The sequence below is a fragment of the Peromyscus californicus genome, unplaced genomic scaffold (genome assembly GCF_007827085.1).
Source record: "Peromyscus californicus insignis strain IS unplaced genomic scaffold, ASM782708v3 Scaffold_9__1_contigs__length_137607984, whole genome shotgun sequence".
NCBI classification, from domain to species: domain Eukaryota; kingdom Metazoa; phylum Chordata; class Mammalia; order Rodentia; family Cricetidae; genus Peromyscus; species Peromyscus californicus.
Window position 1 is genome coordinate 110,846,749 of NW_026294617.1, and position 22,555 is coordinate 110,869,303.

The 22,555-nt window shown below is 42.3% G+C and overlaps 1 long non-coding RNA gene across 1 annotated transcript in view; it reads left to right on the top strand.

The window, feature by feature from the left end:
• LOC128105196 (uncharacterized) overlaps positions 1–22,555 on the top strand; it is a 221,751-nt gene that overhangs the window by 108,446 nt on the left and 90,750 nt on the right. The window lies entirely within an intron of this gene.

Sequence of the window (22,555 nt, forward strand, 5' to 3'; positions counted from 1 at the left end):
CATATCTACCACACCAACCATGGAGAAGGGCTGTTTGCAACAAGTGAGAATGAGACCTATGCATCGAAATAACCAGAGCCTGGGAAGAGCTTGAGGCTCAGATCCAGTTATGCCTGAGGCCAGAACTGTTCTTACTGTCTTTAGTTACTTGAGACAGCAACCTCTCTTGGATTAGCTGTTTTAGCCATCGTAGCCATATTGGAAACATGCATTTAAGGTAACGTTTGTTTTGGGGGTGTGAATGGTAGACATCTTTGTGGAAGTTGAGGCGACTGAATGAGAGATGAAGACAGACACAATGGTGATTAGAATAAATGCTACATGAAGTAATCAGCAGGCTTTACAGATGGATTTAAAGAAGGATCAAAGAGAGTGAGAACTTCTAGACAGCTTCCCAGCTTTTGGGTTAGGTGAATTCGTCCATCTCTTGATAATGGATCCAGGACTGGTTTAATCCACCCATGAAGTCAGACCTCTGCCTATTACCTGATGACTTCTCAAAGATCCCATATCATAAGACTTTGGAGATAAAGTTAATAACACATGAACTCTGAGAATGGACCTTTAAACCAAAGTAAGGGGACTATTTATGGTGGTAAATTTAATTCAGAAATCTCCTTGTGTCTGGATAAAATGAGTTAAAGGTACTGTTTGTTACATGGCTGTAATGCTCATCTTGCCTACAAGAGTACACTTGCCAAGAAGACTGGGCTATTTTTCAGCTGGCATGGTATCTATAGCCTGGGACAGCAATAGCAAAAACTTCATAACTATGAGTAATCATGTACAAATAAATAAAAGGAAAAAGCATGTGCAGTACACAGTAATGACACTTAGAAAAGCAAAGAGACGAAAAAAGGAAAGAAAACTGTTGGTCTCTCATCTGCACCATTCTTTCTTTCATTTTTGGCTTTCTGAGTACAAACTCACTAAAAGTCTAGAATTACAAGATGGCTGTTCAGGACAGACAGATGATACAAACATTGAGCCCCTGTGGGCAATCATTTGATCAAGTCTTGTGGATTTCCCTGCACAGGGGTTGCTACTCATATGGAGCAAGCATCATAGATGATGTTTTCTGACTTCAGGCCAGAAATCACAAAGGTGGAGTTCTTTCCCACAGAACCACAGGGCAGCCTCAGAGCACTTTCTTATGTTTATCCAACTAAGATGACTCTTCCCAGGAGAGCATTCTCTTAGCTGCAGTTCATTAATTGGAGTTGCCGTGAAAGTTGAAAGTAATATGCTGTCCTTGACTTTGTTCATTCAGCAGTATTTTGTTCTTAAGTGAATATGATGGGCTTTAAAATAGGACATAAAATGATTCACACGTATGAGGAGGCATAGGTATTAAAACAAGTCTGCCATGATGGAGAAAACAGGTTTCAGTACCCCTCTCTACTTACTGTATGTGTGACCTTGGACAAGTTACCTAACTTCCTTGACTTTTGTGCTTTCATCTCAACAGCTAAAAAATAACACATATTTTGCAGAATCATCATAAAAACTTAAAAACATAGAACATGTCAAACATTTGCCCCAGACTTTGGTACAGGTTAAATATTCAAATAAAGTCAATATCATCTTGAGGTAATTATCTTGTATTATTACCTTAATTTTTGTGTTTATATTCTTTGGCTCCCAACTGTCTTGATTTCTTTTTTTTCCTTGTTTTTGAAGCAGGGTCTTGTAATACTGCCCAGGTGTAACTCAATTTCCTACAGGAAACTTCTCTCCAGTATGCCTTCTTCCCTTCCTACTTTCACATCTTTAAAAAATAACCCACTCAGTTTAATTAGTGTTGCTCTCATGTGGTGGGTATGGGGTATTTACTAGATAATGGACAACTTAATAGTGCATGTCTACTATCAGAAGAAACTGGAAATTGTTAAAGCAGAATTGTCAGCAGTAATAAGAAATGCATGTCTCAGTAAGAGGGCATAGCAGGGCATGGTTGAGAAAGATACACAACTCAGGAAGTCTGCACAGGGACCTCCAGGCTACCAATTACTTCCAAGTATTTTTGGTATCATATTTTATGAGTTAACTTTATTTATTTATTTAAATCTATGTATGTATGTATGTATGTATGTATCTATCTATCTATCATCTATCAATTGATTGATATTTATCTATCCTTCTCTCATAAATTACAACCTGGCCACAATTTCACCACCCTATACTCCTCTCAGTCCCTGCCCCCACCTCCTCTCTTCCCCAGATCCACTACTCCTCCATTTCCCTTCAGAAAAGAGCAGGCCTCCCAGGGATATAAACCAAACACTGCATAACAAGTTACAATAAAACTAGATGCATACCCTCATACCAAGACTGGATGAACCAAACCTGTAGGAGGAAAGGGGTCCCAAGAGTAGGCAAAAGAGTCAGAGACAGCCCCACTCCCACTGTTAGGAGTCCCACAAGAAGACCAACCTACACAACTATAACATATATGCAGAAGACCTAACACAGACCCATAAAGGCTCTGGGATTGCCACTTCAGTCTCTGTGAGACTCTGTGAGCCCTGGTTAGTTGATTCTGTGGGCAGTTTTCTTCTATCCTTGACCCCTCTGGCTCCTACAATCATAAGTTAACTTTTTACAATTTTTAATTTGTTCTTTGTTCTTTCAGAATTTCATATACACATGTATTTCAATCATATTCACCTCCAATTCTTCCTGGATCCCTTCCACACCACCATCCCAATTTTGCATCCTCTTTTTGTTGTTGCTGTTTTTTCATTACTCACTGGGTCTAATTAGTGCTGCCTCTATATGAATGAACACTGGCCACATGAATATGGGCCATCTCCCAGAGCACGGTCAACCTACCAGGGATCATGTTCCTAAAGAAAGCTGACTCTCCATACTGAAACAGCTATCTACTTGCTAATAGCTTCTCAGCTAAGAGTGGGTGCTCATGCACCTGTGCCCCATGCACCCTGGAATGTTGACTGGCTTACAAGTTCAACTAATTTGGAATAAGACTTTTTAACATATAGAGCATTTTGTGATTATAAATAAAATTCAGTTCTATTAAATAATTTTTAAATAAACACACTCATAAATGAAATATAGTAATAGTTAATCCAGTGCATGGCTTATTGCCCCAGATTTAAGGACTAGAATTTCTTGCTTCAATAATGACAATAGTTTCTTTGGGCCCTGCTCTCCCTCTTCAGTGCTGCCCCTTCTTTTCTAATCTGCACACGGCAGTAAGTAAAAAATGTCCCAAATGTAAATCTATGTTCATAGCTTAAAATATGTAATGACTTAACATTTTGCACGAAGTTCAAATTCCCTACCATGACATAATGGGCCCCTTAGTATCTACTTAATACTCTGGCCTCATTGGTTTTGTCATTTATTACTGTCTATAACCCAACCACCTTGACTCTCCTGCTGATCCTCTGACTGAACAGCTGCTGGGGTCTCTCTCACTTCTGGCTTTCTCAAGCTTGTTTCTATTCCTAGAATGTTTCACTCATTAGTTTTGGTGCTAGAGCAAAACATTTTAAAAGCATTCTTTAGATCTTGCTTGCCAGTGTGTCTTGTGGGAAACCCAAACCTGCGGTGTTTGGTGTAATTTTTCTACTTCATTGCATGTGTTTCTACCTCCTGTAACTCGGGCTCCTCTGAGTTTCTACTCCCACGTTTATTCCCTCAGGACAAGGACCACATACATCCTCTTCTGCTGTACTCTGCAGGACCCAACATATACAAAGTATGTAGTAGATTGTGTTAATAAACAAATGTCTGCTAGAGTCTTGGTTATGAAAAAGAAAGCTGGCTTCTTGTACTAGGCAATGGCACCAGAGGTCAGGCAGCCAAGTTCTGGACAGGGATGACAGGAGTCCCTTTGGTTATATTGAGAAGTTGGGGACAGGAGAAATGAAGACCCAGTTTTGATGGATGAAGAGATATAAAGAGCCATGACGATTCATGTAAGCGTTTTATTTCTTCTACTATCAGTTGACTAGAACCAGATAGTTGCTCATCCATAATTTTTTCTTATTTCAAGTTACTAACAAAATAATTATTATTAACAATGTCCACAGTGAATAGATTTTTCTCTAATGTAGAATAGTTTATAAAACAAACTGGATGAATGTGTTAGTGATTGACTGACATATTGAATTGATGTGCTGCAAATACCACACTGGCACCATCTTTCCCTGGCTAGAGTTATCCAGAGTAGTCGTTCACATGGTCTCCTCTCTACTTAATTCTGTGTTCGGATGTAAATATTTGTAAGTACATTTATAGAACTTAAACAGTATATAATTAAATAAAATTTAAATCTATATTGGACTTTGAACTTATGTACTTGTATAAAAACTTTTTTTTTTTTTTTTTTTTTTTGGTTTTTCGAGACAGGGTTTCTCTGTGTAGCTTTGTGCCTTTCCTGGATCTCGCTCTGTAGACCAGGCTGGCCTCGAACTCACAGACAAGGCTGGCCTCAAACTCACAGAGATCCACCTGGCTCTGCCTCCCGAGTGCTGGGATTAAAGGCGTGCGCCACCACCCCATGCAGTGAAGACAAAGCACTCCGATTGCATGCTTTGCGTCATCGCATCATTGCCATTGAGAGGCACTGAAGACACTCAGCCTTCCAGGGAGCCGGCCAAATTTCTTCTGAGTTGTGATGATGTATTGAGTTCCTCTTGAATTTCTTTCTTGTATGACTTGATGGGGATAGTGAGAATGTACCCATTCCAACTGTTATGTGACCCCATTTGAGAAGAAGCCCTGCTATGCCTCGAGGCAGCCGCCGGAGCATGTTCTCATTGACCCATCGTATTCTGTGATGTGTTGTTCCTCATCACAAGTACAAGGAAGAGAGCTACTGGCTTGTCACTGAACTCTCTAGTGTGTAACACAGGGTCTAGCAAATAGCAAACTAGAATGTTTTTTTTTTTAAGTCCCTGGACAAATGCATCAACTGAAACATTTCATCATTCAGGTTTTGTCTAGAGAAAAAAAAAATCACTCCAGTATTCTGGGTAGGAAGATGTTGGCCCTTTGCCATGGGAGAGCTGTGGGCAAGGGCTGGAAGCTTCGTTTTCAGCAGATCTGGAGAGGAAGGTCTGCAGGGCAGCCACTGCTTACAAGCCTAGTTGCAGGCACTCTGCAGAGAGTTGTTCGCGAGAGGACGGCTGTGGCCACTGGGAACTTTCGCCGATGATCTCAGAGCCCACTTATAGCAGGTGATTCCTGGGAGACTCATCGGCAGCCGGGTGCGGCTGCCAACAATGATCTCATCCGCCTGCCAACAGCTGCTATGAGAAAAGCGACTTCTCTTCCAAACGCTATGAGTGCCTCATTGGCACAATCTATCCTGGAATGAAACTGAGACGGGATTCTGGGAAATGGAGTTCTTCCGTGTAGATAAGTATCAGGGTAACAGTTGACAAGCTGCGATTCAACCCCTAAGGCCTTTAGCTGAGAGTTTTTAAAATATATTTTTTATTTTTTTGTACAGGGTCTGACTATGTAGTCTTGTCTGGCCCGGAACTTCCTATATGTAGACAAGTCTGGATTTGAACTCACAGAAATCTCCCTATCTCTGGCTCCTGAATGCTGGGATTAAAGGCGTGTATCAACACACTAGGTTAGGAGGGAGCTCTTTCTTGGAGGAAGAATCAATTAATCTGCAGCTTCCATGGGAGAGAAAAAAAGAACAAATCTCTCTTCCCACCCTCCTTCTCTCCCTCTCTTCCTCCCTCTTTTCCTCCTTTCTTCCTTCCCTCTCTCCCTCCCTCCATCCTCTCTTTTGCTTGTTTTTCCTTGTCATCATCATCATTATTATCATTTTAACTTAGAAAGCGTTAAGCTGTAGTTGCAGACTTTGTGAGCTGCCATAGGGGTTCAGGGAACTGACCCTGAGGTCTCTGCAAAGACAGCAAGTGCTCTTTACTGCTGAACTGCTTCTTCAGCCTTCACTCTTTAAAATTATCTGAGCCAGGTTCCCATAGCTCACAGCCCAGGAACCTCCAGTTCTCCTAACTCCACTTCCAATGTGCTGGCATTATAGGTATGCATCACCACACCTGGCACAAAGGAGTTATTTTTATTTTAAAAAACTGTATCTCCAGTGACTGGTACTTCTGGTGGAGATGGCTTGCTGAATGAGACAGATCCAATTCCCTTCCACAGTACAGCATTGTTTTTGAGATGCAGACATGTAGCTACATTTGCAGCTTCCCCTACATCTAGGGTGACCATATAACTAGTTCTTGACAATGCACTGTGCAGGGAGTGATGCATCTTCATTCTGAAGCTCCTGGTGTCAGTCACTCAATATTCCAAGATGCTCTTCCAGTCTGTTGTGAGACTGGGTGTAGGACATTCATTAGTAAACTCTGAAGGGATCATTAGATGTCACAGAGGCACTCACAGAAGCATCTGGATTACATCATCACTTGGGCAAAAGGTGCTAATCAAGAATATCCAATGGGACTCTGTATAGGAAATAAATCTTCAAGTATACAAGCAACAAAATATAGAGATTGCTTATTAAAGTAGTTGGCCAAACCTAAGTTCATAAGAAATATTTGATAGTAATGCATGCAATTGAGTGACTTCCATGATGCCATCACAATAACTAAATTATGGAACCAACCTAGGTGTCTGTCAACAGATGGTGGATAAAGACAATGGAGTACACATTCACAATGGGATTTTTTTCAGCTGTAAATAATAAGATTATGTTCTCTGTAGGAAAGTGGATGGAATTGGAGATTATCATTTTAAGTGAATCAAGCTAGACCCAGAAACACAAATATTATGCGCTCACTCATTTGTGAATCCTAGATTTTATATGGATACATAAAATCAGATGTGGATATATAACATGAAATTGAATCAAAACTGTCTAGGGAGTGGATAGGGGCTACTGGGTGTGGAGGAGAGAAAGAGGAGTGGAGGGATTTGGAGGAGAGTGCTTAGAGTACACGGTATATGTGTATGAAAATGTCTTCATGAAACTCAGCATTATGCCTGAGAAATGTATACAAATAAAAGCATAAAGAGAAAGATCTACAGTGTCATTGCTTAGAGGTGAGTACCCTGGCGAGCAGACCCCATTGTTACAGGCTGTAGCTACATTCTTTTTTTTAAATTCTTCTTTCATAGTTCCCCCCCAGTCTCTCTGCTCTATGCTCTATGTCCCCTCTCCCCTAGATCTACCCCAACTCTGTCTCCCCTCAGAAAACAGCATCCCTCTCAAGAACATCAACCAAACATGGCTTAACAAGCTACAATAAGACCAGGCACGTACCATGACACCAAAGCTGGATGAGGCAACTCAGTAGGAAGGAAAGGGTCCTACAAGGAGGCAAAAGAGACACGCCCCCTCCCCCTGCTGCTTCCACTGTTAGGAGTCCCACAGGAATACCAAGCCATAACACACACCCAGAACCCCTATAGGCTCCCTGATCTCTTCGAGCCCTCATGAGTCCTGGCCAATCGATTCTGTGGGTTGTGTTCTCCTGGTGTCCCTGACCCCTTTGGCTCCTCTGATCCTTCCTCCCCTTCTTTCACAGGACTCTCTGAGCTCCCCATAATGTTTGGCTGTGGGACTCTGCATCTGCTCCCATCAGTTGCTGGATGAAGTCTCTTTGATGAGGATTCTGCTAGGCTCCAGGCCCAGAATACTCTGCAGACAGGACATCTGTAGGTCAAAGGTTTTGTGACTAGGTTGGTGTCCCAATCCCTCCACTTGAGCCCTTGTCTGGTTACAGAAGATGGCTGGTTCAGGCTCCATGTCCCCCATTACTAGGAGCCTTTGCTAGGGTTTCCATTGCCCTAGGTTTCTACCTCACTCCTGAAATGCCCCCAGTTCCAGTTGTCTCTCCCAGTACTCTGTCCTTCCATCCTCCCCACACCTGATCCCCCTGTTTCCATCCCCATCTACCCCCAGTCCATCCTCAATGTTTATTCTACTTTCCCTTTCCAGGGAGATCTATGCATTCCTCCTTGGGCCCTCCTTGTTACTTAACCTCTCTGGGCCTGTAGATTGTAGCATGATTATCCTTTATTTTACAGGTAATATTGACTTACAAGTGAGTTTTATCCATTTGCCTAAAAATTTCATGATGTCATTGTTTTTAACAGCTGAATAATATTCTGTTGTGTAAATGTGCCACATTTTCTTTATTCATTCTTTGGTTGGGTAATTTTAGGTTGTTTCCAGTTTCTAGCTGTTACAAATAAAGTTGCTATGGACATAGTTGAGCAAGTGTCTTTGTGGCAGGATGGAGTATCTTTTAGGTATCTGTCCAAAGTACTTTTGATTTGCATTTCCTTGATGGCTAAAGATGTTGAACGTTTTGTGGGTATGTCCTTCAGAACTGCTTGCATGGCCATGAAATGTTGCTCAAAATCATAGCAGGCAATCATGACAGTACTGTCCAAAATAAAAAACTGTAACACAACTTTCTGATGAAAATCTTTAGAATAATTATTAAAGGGATTAATAGGAGTGTATTTCTCTAGCATCTTGTCTGATTAAAACACAGAACTCAGGGTAGTATTTTTCAGGACTTTGTAGTTATAGTTTGACAAGCTGAATGAAATAAACAAGGGACCCTGGAGCCTGTGGCACACTTAGAACTTCGCTGTAATCTTGTGGCAAGATCAGAGACTGAAAATTAGCCAACTCTGTTCTGATATGCTTTAAGTTCAATCCTCGTTAGTCCTAGTCACACAGATAAAGCTGACAGCTAACGACAAAGCCACAGGCACGGTATTCAGTGTTTTACAAGTGCCACCAGCTCTCTAGCTTCACACACAACGCAACTGTCACAATCCCAGCCTCACAAGGAGGGAGCAGTTACTCAAGAAATAGTCTCAAGGCCACACAGATATTCAGTATTTTGATTTTTATAGAGCCTTTATACATGTCAAAAATCTATGAATTTGCTGGTAATTAGAAAAACAATAGGAGAAGTTTTTATACACTTTTTTTTTTTTTTGCCAAATTCTACTAAGGATGATGTGAAAAGGATGAGCCACTTTTCCACATACTCCACCACAAGTGCCTCTGATCTCAAATTCCTTCATCTTACACTCATCTCTCCAGTGCTATAGGCTATGTAGCAATCAGTCTCCCTCTCTTTTCCATTGCTTTTAAAATCAGAGACCATTTAATTAGGTTTGATTTCAGGAGTGAAATCATCCTGAGTGAGGTAACCCAGACTCAAAAAGACAAATGTTGCATGTTTTCTGAGGTGTGTAGATTTTAGCTTTTAAACTTTATAAATGTGTGTTTTATTTAGAATATCCACAAAGTTATAGTTATCTATAACTAGTACTTATAAACTGTATGGCCATGGCAGGCTTCTTGTTATCTGTTTTTATATCTTAAATTAACCCATTTTCATAAATCTATACCTCGCTATGTGGCTCATGGCTTACCCATGTCTTATATCATGCTTCTCCTCAAGGTGTCTGGTAGCATCTCCCTGACTCTGCCTTCCTGTTCCCCCAATTCTCCTCTCTGCTAGTCTCTCCTATACTTCCTGGCCAATCAGCGTTTTATTTATTAATCATAGCAATACATTCACAGCATAGAGAACATCCCATAGCACCTTCCAGGGAAGGGCCAATAGAGTACGGTGTTGTAAAGAGGTAAAAGGGAAGCTAGACTGGGAGGATTGAGTGGGCAAGGAGATGGGATAGTCAGGTAAAGATAGGAATATGGAGAGTGACAACAACACATGTTGACTGTTATTTACGGCTGGGTAACACTGTTGATGGCCCACCCCCACCTCCCAGACTCTCAGTGGCCCACATAGCGCCTTCCAGTATTATGCAAGGAGGCCAGCAGGGAGAAAAGCTTCCTGGTTAGTATTAGCTTGATTTTCCTATGTTCTGCAACCAAAGTTATGTGATGTCTTCAGCAAAAGGACCTTACCATGAAGTTGCAGTGGACAATTAAGATAAATAACAGTAGCTTATATTGTCCGGGAGGGGCAGAAGTGTCTCTGGGATACCCCTGAGCAATAACTTGAGGTGAGGTACCCCACACTTGACACTTCTTTTATTAAAAAACTTAGCCTGCATGAAAGTGGGTGCATCAACATTCCATCATGGATGGGGAGGGTCTCATGAGTATCCACTACTCCCTGGGGGATCTATAGGCAGCTAATGGCTGCTGTTGGTAGGGGAAGTAGTATTCCTCAGTGCTATAGCCACTGGTAAGTTGTGCTTGCTCAAATAAATACCTTTTTGTTCATATTCATACAAGTATGAGGTTCATATTCTAATGTCAGAAAAGGAGGAGGGTCACAGGAGGCTGAGAAATTGAGGAGAATTTGAAGAGTTGTTGATTGATAATACAGACATTATTACTCTAGACAAAGGCTTCTAGGCAGGTAGCGAGTGGCAGGTACCCAGGTTCATGCTGGTACACACAGGCTTCACACAGGCCATGCAGTGGTAGGCACATATGCCTACAGACAAACACATACAGGCAGGATGGGGAAGGCAAAGGTAAAGGCGTAGGCCTCTGACCTCAAGACTCTATTATATATTGAAACATACAAAATGGGAGCTCTACCGAAACAGTTATATAACAGGTTGCATTACTGTTTACTTTGGAGTTTTGGTAGCAGCCATTTTGTGCTGACTCATAGCTCCCTGAATGTCCAGTGTCAGTCATGTTTTATTTAGCTGACTCATATCAGATACCCATATCAGGTCCATGTTGTCTAAACATAAGCTGGCTCTTATTGCCTTTGTTCCCAACAGCAAGCAACCCTAATTAAATGCAGAGGTAAAAAAAACCAAAAAACAAGAAAAAACCAAATAGACATGAAAATAGGAGAGGACGTGTGTGAAAGAAGAAGAGGCTTAAAGAGGAGACGAGGATGACAGGAGGAACATGGTCAAAGTGCATTACACATATTTAGGAAATTCTGAAGCAATAAGTAAGTACAAAAGAGCACAGATTAGCTTAAACTAATCTGTAATAACCATGTGAGTTAGATATCATCATTTTTATTCTCTAGGTGAAAAAGCTGAGCTGAAAAACTTTGTTTGTGGACACAAGTCTAGTTATTGTCAGAAATCAGACTGGAATCTGAACTCAGGTCCTACTGTCTCTACGCCATGCTGCCTCTCCCAACTCATAAAACAAAATGTAGACCTGAACTATGGTCTGGTTTACTGCCCCCAAATCAAGGAGAAGTGCTCAGCTATGTAATGAAGGGACTCCACTGTAATACTGTGGACTGCCAAATGCACATGTGGTTTTTTGGCTCTGTGGCCTCCTCTGTGAATGGCCCTCTCTGTTTCTGTCATCCAGCTCTCTCCTCATTGGTGATAACCAAGTTATACTTTCTTGCTGTGGGATGTTCTGTATGGCAAATGTGTTGCTAATTAGTCAATAAATAAAACACTGACTGGCCATTGGCTAGGCAGGAAGTGTAGGCGGGACAAGGAGGAGAATAAAACTGGGAAGTGGAAGGCTGAGTGAGAGAGACACTGCCAGCTGCTATGATGACAAACAGCATGTGAAGATGCCGGTAAGCCACGAGCCATGTGGCAAGGTATAGATTAATGGAAATGGATTAATTTAAGCTGTAAGAACAGTTAGCAAGAAGCCTGCCACGGCCATACAGTTTGTAACCAATATAAGTCTCTGTGTTTACTTGGTTGGGTCTGAGCGGCTGTGGGACTGGTGGGTGATAGAGATTTGTCCTGACTGTGGGCCAGGCAGGAAAACTCTAGCTACACTTTCTTGTGTGTTGGCAGTACCAAGTGCTGAGTAGGTCAATGCTGTCTTACTGAGACTTCCAAGGTTCCTCTCATGAACATGACTTCCTTAGATTGAGCCTTGGCTGGAGAAAGTGCTTGTCGGGATGATCAGAGAGGAAGAACTAATAGACAATGCAGCCAGTTAGCAGATATGTGGTAGATGGGAGTGTAGCTTATTTCGGCTCCAGGGAGACTACTGACAACTGCCGAGAAAAGTTATGGCATCCAGTTCTAGTTACCAATAGCATCGACCCTGTTAGTATAACTGTTTTGTCTTTAGAATTTTACAGAACACAGAAGAGAACAAAAAAGCTGGAGAGGATATGGTTTTATTTCCTGCATGGTGGCTGCTTTAATCCTACATTGATGTCAAAGAACTTCCCCCAGAAAACTGAGATGTCCAGCTGGTGCACCTGAGCACTGAAGAACTAATGTGTTTTGTTAGTGATTCTGCATATTCAAATTGTGTGGGAAGCTTTAAAAATCCCACTGCCATTTGAGATTCTTCTGTTGCGAATTCTCTGTTTAGATTTGCACCCCATTTTAAAAATTGGATTGTTTGGGTTTTTGATTCTAGTTTCTTGAGTTCTTTATACATTTTTGAAATCAGTCATCTGTCAGATGTAGGGATGGTGAAAATTTTTTCCCATTCTGTGGGCTGTCATTTTGTCTTGTTGATGATGTCTTTTGCCTTAGAGAAGCTTTTCAGTTTCCCAAGATCCCATTTATTAATTGTTGATATTAGTGTCTGCACTATTGGTGTTCTGTTCAGAAAATCATCTCTTGTGCCAATGCATTCAAAGCTGTTTCCTACTTTCTCTTCCATCAGGCTCAGTGCAACTGGTTTATGTTGAGGTCTTTGATTCACTTGGACTTGGGTATTGTGCAGGGTGATGGGTATGGATCTATTTGCATTCTTCTTCATGCCAGCACCCAGTTACACCAGCGCCATTTGTTGAAGATGCTTTCTTTTTTCCATGGTATAATTTTAGCTTCTTTGTCAAAAATCAGGTGTACATAGGTGTGTGGATTTATATCCCTCCACTGCTGATGGGAATGCAAACTTGTACAGACACTTTGGAAATGAATATGGCAGTTTCTCAGAAAACTGGAAATCTGTCTACCTCAACATGCAGCTATACCACTCTTAGGCATATACCCAAAGGATGCTCAATCATACCACAAGGATACCTGCTCAACTATGTTCATAACAGCTTCATTTGTAATAACCAGAACCTGGAAACAACCTAGATGTCTGTCAACTGAGGAATGGATGAAGGAGATGTAGTACATTTAAACAATGGATTATTGCTCAGCTGTTAAAAACAATGACATCATGAAATTTGAAGGCAAACTAGAAAAAATCATCCTGAGTGAAGTAACCCAGACCACGAGATTCAAACATGGCATATACTTACTTATAAGTGGATATTAGCTGTAAAGTAAAGGATAACTATGCTACAATCCACAGACCCAGAGAGGCTAGATAACAAGAAGGACCTAAGGGGGACACTCAGATCTCCCTGGAAGGAGGAAATAGAGATCTTGTGGGTGAACTGAGGACTGATGAGGATGAGAACATGAGGAATCAGGTGGGGTTGGATTGGGAGGAGAGTACTGAAAGAGCCAACTGGAAAAGTGGGACAGAGGGGGACATTTGGGGGTCTGGTAGAAGCCTGGTGCAAGGGAAACTCTCAGGAATCTACAAGGATGACCCCACCTAAGGCTCCTAACAATAGTGTAGCCTGAACTGGTCATCTCTTGTGACCAGACAAGACTTCCAGTGGAGGGATTGGGACATCAAACCAGCCACATAATCTTCTACCTACAGTCTGTCCTGCCTATGGGATGTGCTGGGATAAGGGTGGCACAGAGATTGTGGGAGTGGCCAACTAATGAATGGTCCAGTCTGAGACTCATGTCATGAGTGTGAGCCCACCCTTGACACTGCCTGGAGTGCCAGGACTCAGAGGCTGGATGGCCCAGAGATCTAGGATAGACTCAAACACAACTAGAGAAAAAAAAATGTCAATGCCTAACAATATTCTGTTATATTCACAGATTGGTGCCTAGTCCAATAGTCCTCAGAAAGACTTCACCCAGTGACTGATGGAAACAGATGCAGAGACCCATATAGCCAAACATTAGGTCAAGCTCAGAGAAGCCTGCTAAAGAGAAGGAAGAAGGATTGTAGGAGCCAGATGGGTCAAGGACTTCACAAGAAAACCCACAGACTCAGCTAACCTGGGCTCATAGGAGCTCACAGAGACTGCACTGACAATCAGGGAGCCTGCATAGGACCGACCTAGGCCCTCTGCATTTGTGCGACAGCTGTGTAGCTTGGTCTTCTTGTGGGACTCCTAACAGTGGGAGCAGGGGCTGTCTCTGACTCTTTTACAGACCTTTGTGATCCTTTTCCTCATACTGGGTCGCCTTGTCCAGCCTTAATGCAAGGCAAGGTGCTTAGTCTTATTACAACTTGATATGGCATGTTTTGTTGGTATCCATGGGAGGCCTGCCCTTTTCTGAGTAGAAACAGAGGAGAAGGAGTGGATGAGGGAGCAGAAGAGAGGTAGTGGGAGGGACTGGAAGGAGAGGAAGGAGGGGAAACTGATGTCAGGATGTAAAATAAGTAAGTAAATAAATAAATAAATAAGGAAAAAAATCCCACTGCCTGGATTTCCTAACAGAGGATTCTGATTTATATGTTTGCTGTGGATATTGCTCTGTATAAATAAAACACTGATTGGCCAGTAGCCAGGCAGGAAGTATAGGCGGGACAAGCAGAGAAGAGAATTCAGGGAAGTGGAAGGCTGAGGCAGAGAGATGCTGCTTGCTGCCGCCATGAGAAGATGTTAAGATACCGGTAAGCCCACACCATAAGAGCACTTGTTCAGCTATGTTCATATCAGCATTGTTTGTAATAGCCAGAACATGGAAACAAACCAGATGCCCTTCAACTGAAGAATGGATAAACAAAATGTGGTACATATACACAATGGAATACTACTCAGCAGAGAAAAACAATGGCATCATGAGGTTTGCAGACAAATGGATGGATCTAGAAAAAATCATCCTGAGTGAGGTAACCCAGATTCAGAAAGACAAACATGGTATGTACTCACTCATAGGAGCATACTAGATGTGGAACAAGGATGACTGGACTGCTACTCACATCACCAGGGAGGCTACCTGGAAAACAGGACCCCCAAAAAGACACAGGGATCGCCCAATGACAGAGAAATGGAATGAGATCTACATGAACAGCCTGGACATGAGTGGGGGTAATGAAAGGCGAGGGTTGAGGGAAAGAGAGCTTGGGGGAGCGGGAGATCCCAGCTGGATCAACAACAGAGAGGGAGAACAAGGAATAGGAGACCATGGTAAATGAAGACCACATGAGAATAGGAAGAAGCAAAGTGCTAGAGAGGCCCACAGAAATCCACAAAGATACCCACACAACAGACTGCTGGCAATGGTTGAGATACAGCCCAAACTGACCTACTCTAGTGATGGGATGGCCAAACACCCTAATTGTTGTGCTAGAAACCTCATCCAACTACTGAGGGATCTGGATGCAGAGATCCATGACTAGGCCCTGGGTGGATCTCTGGGAGTCCAATTAGCGAGAATGAGGAGGGTTTATATGAGCGAGAATTGTTGAGACCAAGGTTGGATAAAGCACAGGGACAAATAGCCAAATGAATGGAAACACATGAACTATGAACCAATGGCTGAGGGGTCCCCACTGGATCAGGCCCTCCGAATGGGTGAGACAGTTGATTGGCTTGATCTGTTTGGGAGGCATCCAGGCAGTGGGAGCAGATCTTGTGCTCATTGCATGAGTTGACTGTTTGAAACCTGGGGCCTATGCAGGATTGTTTGGCTCGGCCTGGGAGGAAGGGACTAGACCTACCTGGACTGAGTCTACCAGGTTGACCTCAGTCTGTGGGGAAGGCTTTGCCCTGGAGGAGATGGGAATGGGGGGGGGGGTTGGGGGGAAGGTGAGGGGGACGGGAGGGGGGAGAACAAGGGAATCCGTGGCTGATATGTAGAGCTGAATTGTATTGCAAAATAAATTAAAATAAATTAAAAAAAAAAGATACCGGTAAGCCAGGAGTCATGTGGCAACTTATAGATTAATAGGTTGATTTAAGATATAAGAACAGTTAGCAAGAAGCCTGCCACAGCCATACAGTTTATAAGTAATATAGGTCTCTGTGTGTTTACTCAGTTGGGTCTGAGCGAGTGGGGGACTGGTGGGTGAGAGAGATTTGTCCTGACTGTGGGCCAGGCAGGACCAGGAAAACTATAGCAACAATTGTTCTGGGCATGGGGTGGGGTGGTTTCTAACACCCTCTAGCACTCTGCTGTGTAGCCTGAAGTGACACTAGCCCACTCAAGCATGTGAGTCTAGCAGGCCCTACCCTTCTCCCCGATTCTATTTGCCTTGCTGAAAACTGTTAGATTACATTGCTGAAGCTAGCTCCCAAGGTTCATTCCCTTATTTGGTCAATCCTTCATCCTGAGGCTGACTACCAAGGTCCAGCTATCAAAGTACTGAAATCCAGCGAACAAAAGCTTCCCCCGCTCCTGCTCACTTAGTTAACACGCCCAATTAAAATTAAACACCTCATCCTAACACAGGGTTTCCATTTGTATCTTTATAAATCTCCATTTTCTTACGTGCCACGTCTGTCTCATCTCCATCATAGAGGCAACCCTTTGTCCCCCTGGGACAGATACCTCTTTACCCTTCCCCTTGATCCTTTTTTTCCTTTTCTCTTCTCCCTCTTCATCTATCTCCATCTTTGTTCCTTATCCCTTTCCTCTGTCCCTCTGGGGCAAATAAATCTGCTTTGTGCCAAGAACTTGGTCTTGGGGTGTCTCGAGCCAACCTGAGGTTCCCTACATAGCCAGCCAGCATTTAGCAGGCTGTGATCAGCTATGCCACCATGGGAGCATGGGCTTCTCAGTGGGAAACCATGAGTTCATGAGGGAGCAGGACTTCAGCCAGCTGTTCCTGTTCACTCCTCTTATGTCCTCTCCTCCTGGATTCTACTTTCCTTCTTTCTTTTCACCAGGGGCCCAAGGCTTTCCAATAGGAAAGCAAGATGGCTTTAAAGAAGAGTGGTCCAGCAAAAAAGATTGCTTAAGCTATTTTATTCTCTAAGAATCCATTCCTCAATGTGACTTCCTGACAGAACGGCAAACTAGAGCTGGTGGGGGATGAATTAGAGAACGAGGGAATACAGTTCGGTGGGAAATATTAACTTGGAATTAAAACAGTTGGATTTTTTTTTTCTGGCTTTGCCTCTTACCAGACTGTGTGACTGGCTTTATTAGTAGAATAATACTTTTAAAACACTGTCTATTTGGTCCCTGAAGTGTCCTTTGGCTGAAGTAACTGGAGACGAGAGAATACATAACCTAAGGTGAAGTGAGCAGGGCCCGGCAGGCTCCAGGCCCCTCATTGACTTATGGCTAATGGAAAAGAAGCCAGCAGAATCTCATTCCCCCAGCCTTGCCCGGGTTCAGCAGATGCTGCAGGGCTTCCTGGGGGAGGAGGGTGTTTCTGGTCCCAGTGTGTAGCTGTAGCTTTCCTTGTACTTCTGTCTGCTCAGACTTCGGCCTGATCGTTTAGATGGTCTGCTCTGAGAGTTTGGCTTCCTTACCTTCGCCTTCTTGATAACAGACACCATTATTAGACCCTTCCCCTTTGTCCACTGGGCTTTCTCCTTCCTCTCCATGATTCTCTCTCCTGCTTGGGAATGTCACATTTTTTGCCCAACCTTTCCTGGTACCCAGTTAGAGCTAATTGGCCCCAATGGGCTATGTTATTTTGGCTTCATGTTTCCTAGTCTGAGGTGAGGTGATGCATTAGGGTTGAAAGGGCAATGATACAGTCTCTTTAAGACTTAGTGGCCATAGACACCTCTATCCCATCATCTCTGATGGGTTAGGAGGTAAGGATGATACCTTAAAGGGTATCATTTCCTTCCTTCCAGACTTTCTAGGTTTAACTTAGGAGAAAGTTGTTCTGGAGGATTTTTCTTTCATAGTCTATGTATCTCTGGCTGGCTCCAATTTGCTATATGGCCATGAATGACCTTGACCTCACAATTCATTCAACCTACCAGGTTCTGAGATTTCAGGCATGGACCACACCACCCTCCATGGGGTCTATTTTCAACTCTGAGATTGCAGTATAGAATGTGAGCAGCAGCAGTGTTTTAGAGATTTGGACCTTCAAGAATGCCAGGGTGGAATCCAAGAACACATCCAAAAAAAAAAAAAAAATCATCCACCATGATCAAGCAGGCTTCATCCCAAAGATGCAGGCTGAATGGTAAAACATACAAAAATCAGGAAATGTAATTCACTACATAAATAAATTTAGAGAAAAAAAACCTACATAATCATCTCATTAGATACCAAAACAAAAACAAAAACAAAACAACAACAACAAAAAACCCCAAAAAACAACCAAACAACCAAACAACCAAACAAACAAGAGAAAAACTTTGATAAAATCCAACACTCCTTTATGGTAAAAGACCTGGAGAGATCTGGGATACAAAGGACATGCCTCAGCATGATAAAGTCAATTTACAGTAAATCTATAGCCAACATAAAATTTAATGGAGAGAAACTCAAAGCAATTCCACTAAAATCAGGAATAAGACAAGGTTGTCCACTCTTTCCATATCTATCTAATACAGTTCTTGAAGTTTTAGCTAGAACAATAAGACCAAAGGAGATCAAGGGGATACAAATTGGAAAGGAAAAAGTCAAAGCATCCTAATTTGCAGATGATATGATAGTATACATAAGTGACCATAAACTCTCCTTGAGGGAACTCTTACAGCTGATAAACACTTTCAGTAAAGTGGCTAGATACAAAATTAACTAAAAAAAATAAAAAAGAGAATCAGTAGCCCTCAAATATACAAATGACAAATAAATCAGGGAGACAACACCTTTCACAATACTCTCAAATAATGTAAAATATCTTGAAGTAACTCTAACCAAGCAAGTAAAAGACTTGTATGATAAAATCTTCAAGTCTTTGAAGAAAGAAATTGAAAAGATATCAGAAGATGGAAAGATCTCCCATGTTCATGAATCGGTATGGTTAACACAGTAAAAATGGCCATCCCACCAAAAGCAATCTACAGATTCAGTGCAATCCCTGTCAAGATTGCAACACAATTCTTCACAGACTTTGAAAGAATAATACTCAACTTCATATAGAAAACCAAAACAAAATAAAAACCCAGGATAGCTAAAACAATCCTGCTGAAGGTATTGCCATCCCTGATTTCAAGTTGTACTAGAGCTATATCGAGTAATAAAAACCGCATGGTATTGGCATAAAAATAGACACATTGATAAATGGAATTAAATTTAAGACCCAGACATAAATCCACACACCTCTGGACACCTGATTTTTGTTAAAGAAGCCAGAAATACACACTAGAAGAAAGAAAGCATCTTCAAGAAATGGTGCTGGATATCTGGATGTAGAAGAATGCAAATTGGTCCATAATTATCACCCTGCACAAAACTCAAGTCCAAATGGATCAAAGACCTTAACATAAAACCAGACACATAGAACCTGATAGAAGAGAAAGTGGGAATAACCTTGAATGCATTGGCATAGGAGATAACTTTCTGAACAGAACACTGATAGCACCATCACTAAGATCAACAATTCATAAAGGGGACTTCATGAAACTGAAAATCTTCTGTAAGGCAAAGGATATCATCAATAGGAAAAAATGGCAGCCCAAAGAATGGGAAAAGATTTTCACTAACTTCACATCCAATAGAGGACTAATATCCAAAATATATAAAGACTTCAAACTAGATATCAAGAAGCCAAATAATTCAATTAAAAATTAAAAAAAAATGAAGTACAGGTTTAAACATAATTATCAATAGAGGAATCTGAAATGGATAAGAAACACTTAAAGAACTATTCAACATCTTTAGTCATTGGGGAAATGTAAATTAAAACTATTTTGAGATTTCATCATACACCTGTCAGAATGGCTAAGATTAAATAACACAAGTGACAGCTCATGATGGTAAGGATGTGGAGCAAGGGGAACACCCCTCCACTGCTGGTGGGACTGCAAACTTGTACAGACACTTTGGAAATCAATATGGCATTTTCTCAGAAAACTGGAAATCAATTTACCTCAAGACTCAGCTATACCACTCTTGGCCATATACCCAAAGGATGCTCAAACATACCACAAGAACACTTGCTCAACTATGTTCATAGCAGCTTTGTTTGTAATAACTAGAACCTGGAAACAACCTAGATGTCCCTCAACTGAAGAATGGATAAAGAAAATGTGGTACATTTACACAAGGGAGTATTACTCAGCTGTAAGAAACAATGACATCATGAGAATTGAAGGCAAATGGATTGAACTGATCATCCTGAGTGAGGTAACCCAGACCCAGAAATTCAAACATGTTATATACTTACTTATAATCAGATATTAGCTGTAAAGTAAAGGATAACCATGCTACAACCCATAGTCCCAGTGAGGTTAAGTAGAGAGTACTGCTCTGGTGGTGGGGGTGGGGAGTCACATGGATCTTCTTGAGGAGGGGAAATAGAATAGATTTTGTGGGTAAACTGGAAGTGGGTGGGAACAGGAGTGGGAGTGACCAGGTTGGGGGGATGGAGGGAGAGAGTTGGGGGAAGAGAATTGGGGACATTTGAGGGGCAATGTGGAAACCTAGTTCAGTGGAATCTATGAGGGTTATCCTAGTGAAGACTCATAGTAATGGAGGATACAGAGTCTGAACTGGCCATCTCTTGTAGCCAGGCAAAATCCAAGTGATGGGATTTGGTTGTATTTGGTTGAGTTGTTGGCCGTGGTGATCCCCAAACTACCCAGGCTGATGCTAGGACAGAGGGTCACTTTCCAAAAGCTAACAGTAAGGCCCCTCTGTCAAGGGCAACATCCACACAGCTCATTGAACACAGAGGGTTGAACCCCTGTGTTCTAGTCTCTTTGGTGCTGGAAGGTACTCTGCAGGCTACTCAAAGAGAAACCTCGACACTAACCCAGCCACAAAGCTTTTGACCTACACTCCTGTTTGCAAGATGTGTTGGGGCAATAGTGGCACAGAACTTGTGGGAGCAGCCAACCAATGTCTGGTTTAACTTGAGTACCAGGCCATGAGAGGGAGCCTGTGCCTGACACTGCCTGGATGACTGGGAACCAGACTGGATAGCCCAGAGACCTAAGGTAGAAGCAAACAGGACTGGTCTTACAAAACAAAACAAAACAAAACAAAACAAAACAAAACAACAAAATGATTCCTAATTATGTTCTGCTGTACTCTGAGATCAGTGCCTTGATCAGTCATCATCAGAGAGGCTTCCTTCAGCAGCAGATAGGAGGGGATGTAGAGACCCATGGTCAGACATTATGCAAAGAGAGTCTAAATTGGAGGTTTCTATTGGGTCCCTCTCCTTAGAGCTCGGGGAACCCCATGGAAAAGGGGGAGAAAAGATTGTAAGAGTCAGAGGGCATGGAGGATACCAGGAGAACATGGCCCACTGAATCACATAAGCAGGGCTCATACAGACTCACAGAATGAAGTAGCAAGCATGGTGCCTGTATGGGTCTGAACCAGGCCTACTGTGTGTATGATATGACTGTTAGCTTTTTTTTTTTTTTTTTTTTTTTTTTTTTTTTTAGACAAGGTTTCTTTGTGTAGTTTTGGCACCTGTCCTGGATCTTGGTCTGTAGACCAGGCTAGTCTCAAACTCACAGAGATCTTCCTGGCTCTGTCTTCCGAGTGCTGGAATTAAAGGAATGTGCCACCACTGCTTGGCCTAGCTTGGTGTTTTTGTGGGCTCCTAGGTTGGTGTTTTTGTGGGGCCCCTAACAGTGTGAGTAGGTGTGTTTCTGATTCTTTTGACTGCCCTTGGGATTATTTTCCTCATATTGGGTTGCCTTATCCAGCCTCAATATGAGGGCTTTTGCTTTGTCTTACTGTATCTTATTTTGCTGTGTTTGGGGGAAAAAAAAGAATGGCAGGGTATCCATCAGCTGAATGAGGCCTCAAGGGCTTTAATGAGTCTGTTAGGCTTCAGGCCTCTGGTATTGCATGTTGTGGTGAGCTCTTGGAAGGAACAGTATTTTAACTTAACCTGTAGGGGTAGTGAATGACTAGAGTTGACTACTGTAGCATATAGGAACCAAGTGGGGTGCAGGGGAGGCTCATGAAACCTACACACTCTTAAAAAACCCACAGTAATCCAGGGTTACTTAATGTGCGGGCAACAGGGATAAGGTGTTCCAACAGGGATATGCTTATATATCATAGGCCCATTGGGGTGTTCTAATGTGATATCAGATGAGAGCTTTGGTAAGTAACAGTGGTTATGGGAAGACAGCTTATAGAATAGAACTGGAAAGTGCTGCTCTGTGCAGTGGACACAAAATATGTAGCCTAAGGACAAGTGCAGGTAGTCAACTGTGTGAGTTGTCCACCACTAGTAGTATAACAGCTAGAGGCATTAGCATGCCTAGCTAGAGTGGCAATTAAGCTGGTAGCCTGTGATGGAACACTAAGTGATGCCAGCTTCCCCTTTAGACTTCTCATCTCTAATTTAGAAAATTCTCCTCAGTTCCATTTAGTATTCCTAATGCTCTTGAGGAATGGGAGGAGAACTCCATGAAATTCAAACCATCCCACTTGAGCCTTTACTGTGCCTTGTAAAGCCACCATCCACATGCCCATCAATGACATGTTGGATTGA